This window comes from Sus scrofa, chromosome 18 (genome assembly GCF_054392235.1).
Source record: "Sus scrofa isolate SSC_HxYL_T2T_F1_AM1 chromosome 18, Sscrofa_HxYL_maternal_Yorkshire_Landrace_v2.0, whole genome shotgun sequence".
In the NCBI taxonomy this organism is placed as follows: Eukaryota; Metazoa; Chordata; class Mammalia; order Artiodactyla; family Suidae; genus Sus; species Sus scrofa.
In genome coordinates, this window is record NC_139400.1 from 62,540,235 (window position 1) to 62,554,421 (window position 14,187).

Sequence of the window (14,187 nt, forward strand, 5' to 3'; positions counted from 1 at the left end):
TCCAGTGTCCTGCATTTGTACCCACCTCTTCCCATGATTTCTGATTTTGGTGGTATAATTGTGCATGAATGATTTTGTATCTTTACTGTATATATACCTTTACTGGTGAGCCTTGTCATTTGTGGTATTTTTGTTTCCTGTTGCTGTCTTTTTTCTGCCTAGAGAAGTTTCTTTAGTTTTGTTGTAAGGTTGGTTTAGTATTGCTGAATTCTCTCAGCTTTTGCTTATCTGTGAAGGTTTTTATTTCTTCTTCAAATCTAAATGAGAGCCTTGCTGGGTAGAGTAATCTTGGTTGGAGGTTTTTTCCTTTCATCACATTAAGTATATCATGCCACTCCCTTTGGGCCTGCAGAGTTTCAGCTGAAAAATCTGCCAATAACCTTATTGGGGTTCCTTTGTATGTTGTTTCTTTTCCCTAGCTGCTTTCAAGATTTTCTCTTTAATTTTGGTCAGTTTGATTAATATGTGTCTCAGGGTATTCCTCCTTGGGTTTTTTTTTTTTTTAATATGGTATTTATATTGTGCTTCCTAGATTTGCGTGGGTGGTTCCTTTCCCATGTTAGGGAAGTTTTCGGCTATTATCTTTTGGAATATTTTTTCTGTCTACTTCTCTCTTCTCTTTCTGATACCCCTATAATACGGATGTTGGTGCGTTTAACATTGTCCCAGAGTTCTCTGAGACTCTCTTCATTTGTTTTCAATATTTTTTCTCTTTTCTGTTCTGCATTCATAATTTCTTCTAATCTGTCCTCCACCTCGCTTATTTGTTCTTCTGCCTCCTGTATTCTACTGTTGGCTGCTTCTAGTGAATTTTTTATTTCAGTTATTGTATTTTGCATCTCTTCTTGTTTAAGTTTTATATCTTCTATCTCTTTGCTCAGTGTTTCCTGTAAGTTATCCATCTTTGCCTCCAGTTTATTTCCAATGTCTTGCATCATCTTCAGCATCAACAATCTGAACTCTTTTTCCTGGATGCTGAGAATCTCCACATTGCTTAGCTGATTTTCTGGGGTTTTTCCTTTCTCCCTCATCTGAGTTATAGTTCTCTGTCTTTTCATTTTTATAGGTTTTTGGTGTGGTGACCTTTTTACAGATAATAAAGTTGTAGCCTCTTACTTCTGGTGTCTGCCCCCCTTGTGGCTGAAGTCGGTATGGGGGCTTGCTGTAGGCTTCCTGATGGGAGGGGCTGATGCCTGCCCACTGGTAGGTGGAGCTGATTCTAATCCCTCTGGTGGGTGGGGCTTAGTCTCTGGATGGGATTAGAGGCAGCTGTGTGCCTGAGGGGTCTTTAGGTATCCTGTTTACTGAGGGGTGTGGCTGTGATCCCACCTGGATTGCTGTTTGCCCTGGGGCTTCACAGCCCTGACTGATGGGTGGGGCCGGGTTTTCCCAAAATGGCCCCCTCCAGAGAAAGGCAGGGCTGCTGAATATTCCTGAGAGCTTTGCTTCCAATGTCCTTCCCCCACAACAAGCCACATTCACCCCTGTTTTCCCTGCAAGAACTGCAGTCAGGTTTGACCCACATTCCTATGGAGACTTTGCTTTGCCCTGGGACCCAGTGCACATGAAAGCCCATGTGCACCTTTTAAGAATGGGGTCTCTGTTTCCCCCAGTACTGTGGAGCTCCTGCACACAAGCCCCACTGGCCTTCAATGCCAGATGCTCCAGGGGCTCTTTCTCCCAGTGCCAGATCCCCACACGTGAGGATTTGATGTGGGGCTCAGAACTCTCACTCCTGTAGGTGAGTCTCTGAGAACCAGTTAGTTTCCAGTCTGTGGGGCTTCCCACCCGGGAGGTGTGGGGTTGTTTATATCACGTAATTACCCCTCCTACCTCTTGATGTGGCCTCCTCTGTCTTCTGGAGTAGGATATCTTTTTTTAAGGTTTCCGGTCCATTCGAGTGAAGATTGCTTAGCCTTTAGTTGTGAATTTTGTTGTTTTTAGGAGAGAAGTTGAGCTCCAGTCCTTCTATCCCACCCATCTTAATCCCATCTCAGAAAGTTTTAAAATCCTGATAGCCGAATATGTTTTTTCCAATCCCAATATGACGTTATCACAAGTCTTTTTTTCCTTGGTGTTTAGTCTGGTTTCACACACTTATGGGAGGCCGCATGCAGAGGCCTCGCTCCCCGCATTTGATGCTTGTGTTCCTCATGGGAAGCAGCTGTGTGGACAACTCAGACTGCTGGGCGGCCCTGTGCAGAGGCGCTGCACGTTGCTGCGCTCAATTCAAAATCTGGGCTCCATCCCCGGCAGCAGCGGAGGCTTCTCAGTGGGGCTCTGGTGGCGCAGGCCTGGTGGTGGCGCGGGCCTGATGGCAACAGCAACCACTCAGGCAGCCGCCCCAGGGCTCTGGTGGCAGGGCCCTGCTCAACGCCGGTGCCGTGGGCTCAGGTCCCAGTGCAGCGGCGTGGTGGCATGGTGGTGTGGTGGCTCGGGCCAAGAGAGGTTAGTTGAGGAAACAATTTTTAAGCAAAACGGAGCCAGACTTGAAGGTTTGGAAAATTCTCAGCTATACTGAAAATAATGAGAAAGCTCGTTCTGAGGACACTAATAAATGGCTGGAAAACCACTTGATAGGCGATCGCGGATTCAACTCCCAAACTTAATAGGCCATGTTGAGAGAAGCCAGGCACAGAGATGGGATTGTACCAGGGACACGGCCGGTTTGAACCACACAGCACAGAGAGCAGGACGGGATGAAGGAAGCTGCTGGGCTTCTTGGATTTCAGGGGATGGGACCACAGAGCTATTCAGCTGCAAACTTGCGTTTCGAGAAAAAGGAAGAAGTACCCCCAAAGGAGAGCTTAGGGGCGCCACTCCCAACACAGGCCCAGGAGGCACAGGCCTGGAGGTGGGGAGGGTGCCAAGGCTGCCTCTTCCTCTCCCGGACATTTCAAAGATCATGATTGCCACCAGCCACACCCTCACAGAGCGCCAGGTGGGTGGGCTTGCCCCTTGACCCCTGGAGATGCTGCTGCCTCCCCGTGGGCTGGAGAGTGAAGGTCAAACCAGCAGGGATTGTACTTGAGCTTTAAGATCTAATGGGTTTGCCTTGCTGGGTTTGAGCTTGTTTGGGACCTATCACCCCTTCCTCCTTCCAATGTCCTCTTGCGAAACAGGAACACCCATCTTCTTCCTGTCCTACCACTGTACTGTGGATGTGTGTAACTTGTCTGGTTTCACAGGTTCACACCAAGAGGCATTTTGGTGAATTGTATCTGGAGGCTCGCTCATATCTGTTTACATGATATTTAGATGAGACTTTGGACATTAGAGCTGTTGCTGGAGCCAGCTGAGGGTTTTGAAGTAGCTGGAGTAGAAAGACATGTGAAAAGGACATCATTTTGAGGGGTCAAGGACAGAATGTTCCCGACTGAATGTTTGTGTCTCCCTAAAATTCACGTTAAGGTCCTAACCCCCAATGTGAGGGAATTCGGAGATGGCCTGTGGGAAGTAGTTAGGGTTAGATGAGGTCATGAGGGTGGGGCCCTTGGGATGGGGTTAGTGCCCTTATAAGAAGAGAGGCAGCACACTAGTTCTCCCTTTCTCTCCCTCCCTCTCTCCACCCACCTCTCTTTTCCTTGTGAGGGTGCAATGAGAAGGGAGCATCCATAAGCCAGGGAGGGGACCACCACCAGAACCCGCCCACACTGACACCCCATCTCAGAACTTTGAGAAATCAATTTCTGTTGTTTACTATTAATTGCTATCCAATCTATGGCATTTCAACATGGCAGCCCAAGGAAATTGTAGGGTTGGCGTTTGAACCCAGAAGTCTGATTTGAGGACTCCTCCCTTGACCAAAAACACACATTTTTCAATAATCCTTTTGCCAAAAGAACTCTAGGAACCAAGCTTTACCCTTTCTTAAAGGAGGTTTCTGTCTCCAACATGTCTCTCATACCAAGGGACAGAGAAAGTGTGACTTGATTGAAGGGCCCAAGTGCTGGGACCATCTTCCTTCCACCTCTGTGTAGTGGGACAGAAATCTCCCTCCCTTTCCCCTCATGACACTGTGTGCACAGGCCACCAAGGGCAGGAGCAACCGAATCTCTCACTACATGACTTGACCATGTCACCAACACCTGCGTGGAAATGAAGTTTCACCAGATGCAGCCGGGCCTCAGAGGGACCACACGGCTGCAGCATCTCCAGGAGGGTCCATGGATGACACCCTCCCCAAGCAGCTCATGAGACCACCGCGCTGACTTTCTGTGGTCTGGTGAGTCTGAGCACTTGGAGAAAACACGAATGCATATTTAGTAGCTTCATAAAGGAAACGCATTGTGCAACAGCATTTTTTGGTCTGTAGATTAACAAGCACAGTCGATCGGGATCATGGCATTTGGGGCCAGGTTTGAATCCTGATAAACAGTTGGAGCATGGTTACAGGATTATGTGATGGGAACCACCCTTCTTTTTTTTTTTTTTTTTTTTGCCTTTCAGGGCCTCACCCACGATATATGGAGGTTCCCAGGCTAGGGGTCCAATTGGAGCTGTAGTTGCCGGCCACAGCCACAGCCACAGCAATGCCAGATCCAAGCCATGTTTTTGACCTGCACCACAGCCCATGGCAACACCAGATCCTTTATCCACTGAGCAAGGCCAGGGATTGAACCCAGGTCCTCATGGATACTAGTCAGGTTCATTACTGCTGAGCCATGACCAGAACTCTTAAAAGGGGCACAAAGGTCCCCAGAATGTTTGCTGGTGGATGATTTGCAGCTGGAGGACGGGACGTGCTAAGGGGGAAACCAAGTTAAGAAGGCTCCCTCCAGATGTGGGGTTTAGTATTTAGGGGAGACACAGGCGAAGGGCTGTGATGGAAAGGCCCGGGGACGAGGGTCCCTGAACACGCCGCCCTTACACCTGCCCCAGGCAGAGAGGGTCGTCATGCAGCCAGGCCAGGCAGATAACACAACATCCACAGCTAGAGCTGCCAGCCACCGTCTTCGTAAGTCCCAAACCCAATCACGTTGTTGTCCTGCCTAAAGCCTTTTGACCCTCCTACTGCGTGAGGAACATGGCCGGAAAGCCTCGGTCTGGCCACGGTGTCCCTCTCCCGGACATGTCAATACCCTCCTCTCATGCCTTCTCTCCTTCTCCAGCTTCGTTCCCTCCCCCTGCATCTCCCCTTGGTTCCTGGAGGGTCTCTATCCTTCACTGCCTCGTAGCCTTAACATTCACAAGGGTTTTTTCAAAGTTGATTTCTCACCCTCTTTTTTTCTTGTTGTTGCTTTTTAGGGCTACACCTGTGGCATATGGAGGTTCCCAGGCTAGGAGTTGAATCAGAGGTACAGCTGCTGGCCTACACCACAGCCCCAGCAACGTGAGATCCGAGCTCCGTCTGCAACCTGCACCACAGCTCACGCCAACGCGGGTCCTTAATCCACTGAGTGAGTCCAGGGATGGAACCCTCATCCTCGTGGAAACTAGTTGGGTTCATAACCCGCCCAGCCACAAGAGAACTCCAACCCTGGCATAGTCTTCTCCTGCTGTTCTCGTGACAAATACCTCAACCCAAACAACCAAGTCTCCCTGCTTCCCCCGCACCGCCGCCGTCATACCTGTGCGGTGAGATGGCCTCCCCGTCACCTGCCTAGAGCCGGGCCCGGGAGCACAGGGGCCACGTCTGTCCTGGTCTCTGTCTCTTCAGTACCCTCAGCACCTTGTACAAGCCTGGCTCTTGGAAGACATTCGCTGAGTGAGGACTGGCTGAGTGAACAAATGAGACGAAAGTCGCCATGGCACAAGTGGAGCTGCTGCTGTCCGCGCCAAGACGTTACGGTCCCCGACGCAGGAGTCAAAGAGCCTGGAGAGTGAGCACTGCCTGACTTGCCCCGTGGCCAGCCTCTCTGTGACACTCTGGCTGGAGTCAAAGAGAAAGGTGTGGCTGCCAATCAGGGCCACGACGTGCATCCGAGAGCTGGGCGGAGGGGTGCGCCTGGGGGCTGAGGACCTGCTCGCTAGCCACGTGCCAGCCACGTGCCCTGGCTCAGATGCCTGAGTTCAAAGAGGGATGCTTTCCAGTCAGTCTGCCAAGAGCTGGGAGCCTTTGGCAGTTCACACAAAGACGCAGTAGGGCATCCAGGACCCTGTCAGTCACTCAGGACGATGCAGACCAGCAGGCCGGGGGGACCAGAAAAGAATTTGCATCTCAGGCCGAGGAGGCTGAGGCTTAAGGGTCAAGTGGCCGGCCCATCGGTTCGCAGAAGCAGCCTTTGGATGACAGAAGGGGATCAGCCAGATCCGACACTAAAGCCTCCCACGAGTGCAGGGGTCAGTGGCACTTAGTAGGGACACACAGGTCCCTTGAATGCAGTGTGGCCCTATGTGATTTGGAGGGAAAAGCAAACAGCAAGGAAACCAGAGAAATAAACCAAAGAAGATAATGTTGTCCTATTTCTTTGTCAAAAACACCACACCAATGGGTAGAAGTGGCTTCCTGAGTTTAGGTCCCCGGTCCCCGCCCCCATCACCCCTGAACGACTTGTCACCAAGACCCCTGGAGAGTGTCGAAGCCTCATCCCCGCGTGGCCCTTCCCCGAGTACGCAGGTAGACCTGGGCCAGGTGGACACGTGCACGTTGTGCTATAAATTTGTAGAGCCGTAGGACTGACTCTAAGTAATCTACCCCAGGGGGAAACGAAGAGGAGGGAGACCTTAGAATGACATGCTCTCTGGCGGGAGAGCTGGGTCCTGTCCCTTCAGCCTGTCGCTTCATTCTTGGGCGTCCGGTCAGCGGCTCCCTTCTGCAGATGCTCTGTTGCACTGCAGCCTGCTCCCTTCTCGCCCTCCCGTCAGCAGCCAGGGTATCGACCAGTCCGTCAGCCGCTGAAAGAGGAAGCCCGGAGCAGGTGTGAGTCTGCGGTGGGTTGCGTGTGTGTTCAGGCCCCCGCCTCACACACTCTCCATCCTGACAAGTGCAGAAGGTGAAAACATTGCCAGACAGTCTGTTTCTGCGGGGGAGCAACCTGTTGCTGAAAGATTTATCATCAGGGGACGGGGAGGTCGGAGGCCTTTACTTGAACCAAAATTGGTCGTTCCGAGTTCATTCTGTAACCTGATCGTTTATTTCTATTTTAGGCCCCTTCTCCCGAGGAGGAGGAGATGCGTGTGGGACAATTACCTCACTGGATGCCGTGTGGTCGGGTGACTGTCTCCTCGGACAGCCTGGGAGAGACTTGTGTGTGCGGCTCCTGCGAATGTTGCTTTAACCCTTTGGGGCCCGTGTGAGCGCAAACGCGCAGGGGAAACCTCATACATACGTGACAAGTGGGATTTCGAGACACAGCTCTTGGGCGGAGCACATGCATGTTCTATACACACACGCATCTCTCCCCAGCCACTCGTGAGAGAGGATATGGCTGGTGAGAAGTGGCAGAAGGCTTGGAAAAACCACCGAGGGGTTCTTATAAATATCAATGGTCTCTGTTCGTGAAGTCAAATTCAGTAAATGAAACAGATCGATGGCCGGCAAAGGTAGTTAGGGCTTGGCTCTGTTCTAAAAATCATGACACCTTCTCTGTACACAAAGCTTTAGGCCCCTCAGAGTGTGCTCATTCCACTTTTTTTTTTTTTTTTGTCTTTTGTCTTTTTAGGGCTGCACCCACGGCACATGGAGGTTGCCAAGCTAAGGGGCCAACTGGAGCTGCAGCCGCCGGCCTCCACCACAGCCACAGCAACACCAGATCCGAGCTGCATCTGCGACCTACACCACAGCTCACGGCAATGCCGGATCCTTAACCCACTGAGCAAGGCCAGGGCTTGAACCCGCAACCTCATGGTTCCTAGTCGGATTTGTTTCCACTGCGCCACGATGGGAACTCCCTCACTCTATTTTCTCATATAATCCATGGGTGTTTCTAGTCTTACTTCACGGATGAGGTCACGGAGGTCTAAAGAATGATTTGCCCAGAGTCATGGGGCAGAGCTGGGATTCAAGCTCGGTTCTGGATGCTAAGACCACAGCTCTGTTCCTCACGGTCCCAAAGCCAAGAGGCCACTGGGGGTACTAGGAGCCAGTCTTAGAAGAATCTGCTTGCCATCCCCATTCACTCTCTTGAGGTTAGGTAGGCTGATGGCTCCCTGACTCAAAATGCCCATCCTTCTCTGAGAATAGCCACTAATCCATTGGAGAACCCCCCTACCGATGAGCCATCCAACCCGGATCCTCAGCCAGCAGGCCTCCTAATCATGCCTGTTTCACATACCTCATCCTGGGTTGGCTGTTTAGGTCGGAACAAGGTGGCACAGACGTGGGCCTCCGTGGAGCTTGTTTGAGGCTGTGAAGGGAGCTCCCATTGCCCCCTGTTGATGAACTCTCAGAAGCCACTCCTATTTCCCTGTGTCTCCTTCCTCTTCTTACTTGAGACAGTGGGAAGACAGGAGGTGGGTTTATCCGACACACATGCTCATCCACATCCTTCCTTACCTCCCTCTTGTCCTGCATCTGAAGGCAGGGATATTACGCAGTTCTGGCCAATGAGATGTGGCCACCACTCCCCAGGTTCCAAAATAAAAAGGCAAAGTAGTGCCCTTCCCATTTCCGGCTGAGTGGAGAGCAGATGTTCTGCCTGGAGGGGCAGAAACCATCTGGAAAACATTTGAAAACAAAAAAGCTACAGAGCTGAAAGATCACGGCATCAGGCTATCAGCCCTGGGCAGCCCACCTTAGACTTTGTAACAGGCACAGAAAGGAAAATGCAGCTCTTGCTTTACTATCCTGTGAGCTGCAAATTCTGATACTTGCCAACAGGAGAAGCAGCTTCTTGAGCTTAGAACAAACAGAAACTTGCACTCCTTTTAATCATTTTATGAAACTGACTTAAATGATCCGAACGTCTCAACTGTGACCTGGGGCTGGAGGAAGCCGTGCCCACGCGGAGATGCAGAGGAATACATCATGGAGCCAAGAAGGATGATGCCCCAGGCTTGCTCTTACCCATGTTCGCTGCTGCTCAGGGGTCCTCTCGCAAAGTCTTCCTGGATATTAAGGACAACCCGCCTGGGAAAGACAGATGCTGAAACTTTCAGCATCAAAATGCAGATTGGCATAAGCCAAGAACCCCTAGGGAAGGTTAGTAAAAAAGTCAGAACTGTGTATTTCCACATCTGTTTTCAATGAGACTTATGTCAAATAATTTTATTATTTGACAAAAGCAATCCAAAGAATGATTTTGTGTTTTCAGGATGCCTTGAAAAGTCATTCACATTCACCTATAAGCACACAGACATGACACACCACCTGTCCGTCGTGTTGGATCAAAGGAGAAACTAGGACCTGGGCCTCCTGAAGAGGAAGAGACTTGACTGGCTGGGGGTGGGGGCGTGGGGAGGGCGGTGGGCAGCCGTGGGGGTGGAGGGGGGCAATGTGGTTGCTTCTCTTAGGATTCCTGTTTCAGCCAGCCTGGGGCGAGCACTCTGTTTTCAGCTTGACACCCGTCAGGAAATGGTTCTGCTGAGACATCCTCCCTGTTGATACAAACGAGACATGTCCCTGGAAGAGCAGAGAACACCAGCATGGGCCTGAGCGCTCTGGTGAGAAACATCATTCCAGGGCCCACTCGGGAACAGCAACCATCATCTTACAGGCAACTGAGAAAGCAAACCTGCCAGAGGAAATTTCTAGAAGGTCATCTGGTAACGGGTACCGAGTGTCTCTAGCAGTGCAAACTCTTTAGTTGAGTAATTTCATCCCTTTGAAGTCACCCTAAAGATATTTAAAAACGTACAGGGAAGGGAGTTCCCATTGTGCTTCAGCAGGTTAAGAACCTGACTGTATCCATGAGGATGTGGGTTCTATCCCTGGCCTCCCTCAGTGGGTTAAAGATCCAGCATTGCCTTGAGCTGTGGTGTAGGTCGCAGATGCGGCTCGGATCCTGTGTGGCTTTAGCTGTGGTGTAGGCCGGCTGCTGCAGCTCTGACTCGACCACTAGCCTGGGAACTTCCCTGTGCTGCAAGTGCGGCCCTCAAGAGGGAAGTATAGGAAGAAGGCTTATTGTTCAGAGGTCATCCTGCCTGCTCCTCTCCTGCTCCACACACCCTGCTGGGTACACCAAGAAGGCAACATTCTTATCACGCTTCACCCTGGCCATTTCTCGGACCTGTGCTTAAAGCAAGTGACCTTGACGACGAGATAATATCTCCTCCTGGACAAAGAGCGGGCTTGCTTCCTGCGGACACAGCGGAGGTAGATTCCCCACCTGCAAAGTCAGCCTACCGCGTGCACAGCACCCAGCTGGGCCCGTGGCATCAGCTGTGGGACTTGGGGGCCAATGGAACCAAGGCCATTTGTAACCCTGGGGACAGACCTTGAGAGCATTATGCTAAGTGAAATAATCCAGAAAGAGAAAGATGCCTGCATGCTGCCTGGTATCGCCTGTAGGTGGAGTCTGAAAAAAAGAAAGGTCCAACTGATAGAAACAGAGAATAGAAAAGGGGTTGCCAGGGGCTGGGAGTTGCAGGGAAACAGAGGTTGGTAAGAGTGTTCAAACTTTCAGTTATGGGATGAATAAAGGCTGAGGATCTGATCTAAAACATGCTGAATCGAGTGGGCAGCACTGTATGGTATAGTTGAAATTTGCCAAGAGAGCAGAATTTTAATGTTCTCACACCCAAAACAGATCAGCATGCGAGGTGATGGGGGTGCTAATTAGCCAGATAGGGGGAGTCCCTGCCCAAGACATGCATACACCAGATCACCACAAGGTACGCTTTAAATATCTCACAGTTTTATGTGGCAATTATCCCTCAATAAAGCTGAAATTTAAAAAGATGGCCTGCCGCCGCCGCTGAGTTACACCATAATTCATCCGTAAAGTCTGAGCGTCATCCCTCTGTCTCGCTGACTCATGTCTGCACGGATCCTTTTGAAACCTCTGGGGTCCCTTCCTTCCAGCACCTTCCCCTGCTCCCACTTGATCTAGGTCCTCAGCATCACCTTCCCAGAGATGGCAGTCTTCTCCGAACTGGTCTCAGCCTCGATCCACAGCTCTCCAGCCCAATTATAACTCTGCTGCCGCATTAATATTCTTACACACACACACACACACACACACACACACACACACACCCACCCCAGAGCATGTCACTCTTGCTTCAAATACTTCAAAGCCTCCCTAATCCTGACCAGAGGCCCCCGAAACCGGCCCCCACTGGCCTCCCGACACTTCTTTGTTGCTGTCACCCTTGCTATCCTCCCCCACCCCCACCCCGGGCTATCCAGTCATCCTTTTGATCATATGCAAATTCATCCAAACCCATCCCCTCCTGTGCTTTTATCTGGGTCCTGTCTTTCTCTCCTATTGGCTTGTGAGCTCTTTGAGGGCAGAAACCATATCTTATTTATGTTACACACATCTGGTTCACACAGGCCATAAAGAGAGTACCTACACGTAAGTGCAAAAATCCAGTTAAAACTTAAGAGCCTGAGCTCACTCCTACCATCAAATCTTAATTCTGGGCGTTCCCAGTGGGCCAGTGAGTTAAGGATCTGGCATTGTGTTGTCACTGCTGTGGCTCAGGTTGCTGCTGTGGCGCGGGTTCGATCCCTGGCCCAGGAATTTCTGCATGCCTTGGGCGTGGCCTAAAGACAGACAAACTTAATTCCATAAAGTTCTAGGTTATGAAGCTCATCTGATGGACTCTGACCATGTTGCCATCGATATTTTGCTGCCCAGAAAGGAATGAATCCAGTGATTCTTAACTATAAAGAACATTGCTTTGAAAATACTGGTTTTTGGAAGTTCCCCTGTGGCTCAGTGGTTTGTGAACCTGACTAGTATCCATGAGGATATGGGTTCAGTCTCTGGCCCTGCTCAGTGGGTTAAGGATCCTGTGTTGCTGTGGCTGTAGCTATGGCTGTGGCCAGCAGCTGCATCTCTGATTTGACCCCTAGCCTGGAAACTTAAGTGTGACCCTAAAAAGCAAAAAAAAAAAAAAAAAAAAAAAAATTCTGTCCATTTCTGTCTGACACTGGAGGGAGAGCACCTTGGGAAAGTCAACAGCTCAGGGCAAAAGCCAATAGGAAAAACTAACACCACAACAGCATATTATGTTTTGTAAGATCGTCTTAGGAACTGAGCAGACTATGATGATTCAAGCCCTTTCTATAATTTATTAACGAAAACATTCAAAGACAGAAACAAATGTTAACTTGGGAAAATCAAAGCAGATGTGGGAAATAAAACAAACAAAAGCCTTTAGACAGAACAACTGATCCAGTAGGAAGTGGGCCTGAGACTGGACAGCAGGTTTCTATATTCCATTGAAAGTGTATCACTGGGGGAGTTCCCGTCGTGGCGCAGTGGTTAACGAATCCGACTAGGAACCATGAGGTTGCGGGTTCGGTCCCTGTCCTTGCTCAGTGGGTTGACGATCCAGCGTTGTGGTGAGCTGTGGTGTAGGTTGCAGACGCGGCTCGGATCCCACGTTGCTGTGGCTCTGGCGTAGGCCGGTGGCTACAGCTCCGATTCAACCCCTAGCCCAGGAACCTCCATATGCCGCTGGAGCGGTCCAAGAAATAGCTAAAAAGACCAAAAAAAAAAAAAAAAAAGTGTATCACTGGGGATTGGACACTCTGAAAGATGGGCCACATGTTAATTTGAAATGGTCTTTATTTCTTCAGGATGCTCCGTTATCTTAAGCAGGGCATAACGTAGTGCTTCCTAAAAGGTTTTAAAACATCAGGATGGACCCTGTGACATGATAGGACTTGATAAGCCATTTCTAGCATGAGGATTTTGGCCAAGAAAGGCTCGGCAGCAGCCAGCAGCCATGGAGTCTACAGAGCTCTCTCTTAAGTCAGGTATAGGACAAGCCATCCCGACACTGGCATTGCCCTGAGCTGGCCTCTCAGCTGGTTAGAATAGGGGCTGCAACCAAGTCTTACTGGAGGGCCTGCTGGAAGGGCTGGACCTCCGGGGTTTCCCAGGATCCACAGGGGCTCATAAGGGGGGCTTTAAACTTAAGCCTCTCAGGTACTGGAAGTAGGAGTCTCCCCAGGAGACTATAGCACTAGCCCTCCAAGAAGGGGCAGCAGCAGCCTTCTTGCTACTTGAGGTCTTGCTTCTGCTTCAGAGTCCTCCATCATGGTTTATCAAACACTGAGCTCTGAAACCTCTCTCTGCTGTCAGCGTTTTGTCTCATCATAGAAGTTGTCGACACAACTTCTTCCCACAAGCCCTGGGGAACTTGGTTCTCTTATTTGACGTCTCTTCTGGCCTCAGGAGCTGGCCCTCACCTCTGAGGTGGTCTCATCAAGGTCGGAAGCTAACAAGTATGGACGTCACATTGCATCAGTTCCACGGACACCCGGAGCTCCCGCCACCAGCTGCCAAACCACACGGACAGACGCGACACTGCTAACTGATGGTGAGTATTGGCGCTGCCCAGGGTGGAGCTCAGCTGTGACAGTAAAAGGGGACTGAGCTGGAAGCTCTCTCACAACTAATTCAGCAACTTCAGTTCCATTGTTCAATTCCAAGCAGATGGTTCTGCTTTTGACCTAGTCTGTGAGTGGGGTGCCTTGTTGTAAAAGGCTTTATTTCGCAAACATTTCAGACATATCTTGATTATCTTATTTCGTTCATTCCAGTTTCACAAAAGTATATAAATAAGACCCAAAGGTAAGTGCCAAAAGAGGAATGTGTTCCAACTCTTATCAGGTCCATTGTTCACAGAATGAGCACAGTTCCCCATTTGGAAATTTCCTTAGGTTAATGAAAGAAAAAGACGGCCAGGTTACATAGAAGGCTATTGAAATTATGCTCCACAAATTAGAAATTGGCATGGTGTGCATTTTTTCTTCCTTTTATTTCAGTCTTTGGCTCCATGTTACAGAAGAAATAGTGGAGGAGTGGCTTTGTGTAGTTATTTCCTACATCTCTATATGAGAAATCACTGTTTTGTTTCTGAAAGTCCCCATCATTTGGAAAGGCACTTCCACGCTGCATGACCAGAACTGGTACGAGTTCATCAGCCACTTCATGTGGATTGAGGATGGGCCGCAGGAGACGGGGAAGGACGGGGAGGAGGCTCTGTTTCTGTAAGTGCTCGGGTGTGGGCGCATCTGGTTATCGGTTTCCTGTGAGATGCACTTGGAGCCGAGGCGTCCGTGCTCGTCTTCGTCATTCAGCGGAGAGTGTGAGTCTCCCATTACTTACACATGAACTTGGTGACTTA

At 50.1% G+C, this 14,187-nt stretch overlaps 2 long non-coding RNA genes across 3 annotated transcripts in view; one reads left to right on the forward strand and one right to left on the reverse strand.

Moving 5' to 3' along the window:
• The window catches only part of LOC146395099 (uncharacterized), a 187,600-nt gene extending 173,635 nt beyond the window's left edge, over positions 1–13,965 (forward strand). For both annotated transcript variants that reach the window (XR_014833320.1, XR_014833319.1), the window contains 2 exons: positions 13,233–13,377; positions 13,826–13,965. This is a non-coding gene — a long non-coding RNA (uncharacterized LOC146395099). The remainder of the gene's footprint in view (positions 1–13,232; positions 13,378–13,825) is intronic.
• LOC146395102 (uncharacterized) lies at positions 1,068–7,675 on the reverse strand. The gene is made up of 3 exons (XR_014833322.1): positions 6,666–7,675; positions 5,571–6,222; positions 1,068–3,313 (listed from the first exon to the last, which is right to left on the reverse strand). It is a non-coding gene; the product is annotated as an uncharacterized LOC146395102 (long non-coding RNA).
• Positions 13,966–14,187: the final 222 nt, after the last annotated feature.